The sequence below is a fragment of the Magnolia sinica genome, chromosome 9 (genome assembly GCF_029962835.1).
Source record: "Magnolia sinica isolate HGM2019 chromosome 9, MsV1, whole genome shotgun sequence".
Lineage (NCBI taxonomy): Eukaryota > Viridiplantae > Streptophyta > Magnoliopsida > Magnoliales > Magnoliaceae > Magnolia > Magnolia sinica.
Genome location: NC_080581.1, coordinates 46271496 through 46274393, shown reverse-complemented (window position 1 = coordinate 46274393; position 2898 = coordinate 46271496). Strand labels below are relative to the sequence as shown.

Sequence of the window (2898 nt, the reverse complement as noted above, 5' to 3'; positions counted from 1 at the left end):
TAGACCAACACATCTTCAATTACCCCTCTCAGTATACAAACTGAGCGATCAACAAGTTGTAATGTGGTTAGGATGGATTTTAATTCACCCAAACCTAACTGTTTGTAGACCGAGTAAGGAATCAGATTTACGCTCGCTCCTAAGTCAAGAAGTGTGTGCTTAATTTGGTAGTTCCCAGTTACAAAAGGTATGGTTGGGCCATTGGGATCTTTGTATTTCTGTGGCACATCTTGCTTTAGGATGACACTCACTTTTTCAGTTAAAAAGATTTTCTTTTGAATATTTTGCCGTCTTTTGGTTGTACACAAGTCTTTCAAAAATTTAGCATATGAAGGCATTTGTTTAATCACATCCAGTAAAGGAATATTAACCTTCACTTGTTTCAACACCTCTAGAATGTCTTCAGAGTTAGAGAGAGATTTTGGTGCAAATAACTATTGGGGGAATAGGGCAATCGGCTTTCCTTGAAGTTCCGTTTCCAATTCTTATGGAATAGTGCTAGATCTATCATCGTCGTCCTCTTCTGGGTCTTGAGGCTTTTCAACTATAACTAGAATAGTTTTGTCAATGGTCTTCCTACTCCTAAGAGTGGTGATAGATTTAGCTTGCTCCATCTGATTTGAAGACCTTGGATCACTTATCTCATACTGCAGTTTAGGATTGAGGAGAGGTTGAGCAGGAAGCATCCCCCTTTCTATAACCATAACACGTGAATGCATCTTTTGCATAAATTTTGTAAGTTCTCGTATTTCCTGAGTAAGCTGCTGAGTTTGTGTAGAATTTTGAACCAATTCTTCTTGAGGTTTCCCTTGATTTGGAATTTGATTGAAGAAACCTTGAGGGGTAGCAGTTTGTCCATTCCTCTAACTGAAATTTAGATGATTTTTCCAACTAGGATTGTATGTATTGGAGGTAGGTCCATTGAAAGGTCTTTGGTAATTATTCACGGCATTAGATTCCTCATTCAGCACCTCTTGAAAGGCAGGTATTGTTGGATAATTTTTAGTTGTACGAACATTACAAGCACAACTACCGTAAACAGTTTCCTTAACCTTATCCTTCTTTAGTTCCATGGCCTTGAATTTTCTGATGAGATTAGCCACTTTAGCATTGATATCATCATCCTCTTTCAGAAGGTATAATCCACCCCTTTCCTTTGATTGAGTGGGCCTAGAAGTGGTACTTGATTTTGGGTATGTGTCCCATAATTGTGCATTTTCAGCAAGTCTATCAAAGTAGTCCCACACATCATCGACATTTTTATTCATAAATTCCCCATTGCACATTATCTCAACCAATTGGCACATGAAAGCTGTCAGACCATCATAGAAAAAGTACGTAATGCACCACGTTTCAAAACAATGCTGTGGGCATGAACAGACAAGATCCTTAAACCGCTCCCAACATTGGAAGAATGTTTCATCCTCCTTTTGGGTGAAGTTCATGATTGACTTTCTAAGGGTGTTCGTTTTATGATGTGGAAAAATTTTCTTTATGAACTCCCTTATCATGTCATTCCATGTGCCAATAAATCAGGAACGTAGTGTAACGACCTTGGAATTTATGTGCTAATTTTTCCTTAAGTAGTTGTTTTGGGGTAATTAGCGCTTTACTCGATTGCTTGTGAAATCCGCATCAATCACTTTCAATTGTATCTGCATGGCTCTAAACGTGTAGATTAGTGAGCGCTACGTTACTTTGAAATCTGGGATCCATCGCTAAATCCAGTTGTTCTGGGGAATTTTTGGAAGATCTGGATCGGACCTGGACCACGCGTCGAAAGTCCGATGGCGATGATCTTAGGCTGTTGCGGTCACCGAGTTGGGCTTGATCTTCACCTCGAAAATCAAGTCGATCTGATGTTCTGGGTCGATTTGCTTGAGCTCGGAGTGAAGAGTGTGAGAACGGTTGGAATTTATTAAGCTTTTATTGAAATCTGAGTCGTGTCGCTTGCGCGACGATTTTAAGCATTCTGACCCAATTTCACCCTCTGATCAGGATGGTTGGCCCAGGCATATCCTAGTGCTTGTGGACCTGATCGAGTTACCGTGACCGTTGAATTGAGTGTGGTCCGCCACAGCTGATCTGAAGAGCCGGTCGGTATGAAATCTCAGCTTGACCTAGATCCATGGTCAATGAGCTTAAGTCCGACCTTTCGTGGTTATAGGCCCACCAGAAGTGCTTCGTTGGATCGAGAAAGACTTACTTTGGTTATAACCTAAGTATACCTTGACCCTGGGGTTATTTCCATCATTTTAAAGGCCTATATATAGTCCTTAAACCCTAGCTCTCATTTCCATACGATTTTCTCTAACCCTAGCTTGGAAAGAGAGTGGAAGAGAGAGAGAGAAAGTGAGAGAGATAAGTTGGTGAATCGTCTTGGTTTCTTCCTTGTTCTTCTTCACCTTCGAACCTTCACTTTGAATCGTTCTTCTGACGATTCCGAGTTCCTTTGGGGTAAGTTAACCTAACCCTAACCTGTGTTAGAGCTTAGACTAGACTTGGTGTTGTGGTATCTCATTTCTATCCTTATTTTAGGGTATTCTAGCGCCGTTGACGAAGACAACTCGTCTAAATCAGCTCGGCGGTTCTTTCTTCGCTTAAGGTGCGGACTTTAAGTGTATAGGTTATGGTTTTCAAGGCTTTCAATCCCAGTTAGTGATTTATTCTTGTTATGGATGAGATTTCACATGCCAAATGTTATGTTTACATTGCTTTCCTGATATGCATGTGCTATATTGAGATTTGTGTATTCTATGTGTATTTATAAAGTACCGTATATGTATAAAATATGCACTTATGTTTGCCATGATTAATTGTCATGTATGTATGCTAGATGCATATGTGACAACTCCTTGATAAAGGGAATTGTCTAAGTGCATGTATTTCAACATACGT

General features: G+C 40.0%; 1 non-coding gene across 1 annotated transcript; it reads left to right on the top strand.

Moving 5' to 3' along the window:
* Positions 1–1356: 1356 nt before the first annotated feature.
* Positions 1357–1463, top strand: LOC131257195 (small nucleolar RNA R71). The gene has a single exon (XR_009177208.1). It is a non-coding gene; the product is annotated as a small nucleolar RNA R71 (small nucleolar RNA).
* The last annotated feature ends 1435 nt before the right edge of the window (positions 1464–2898 follow it).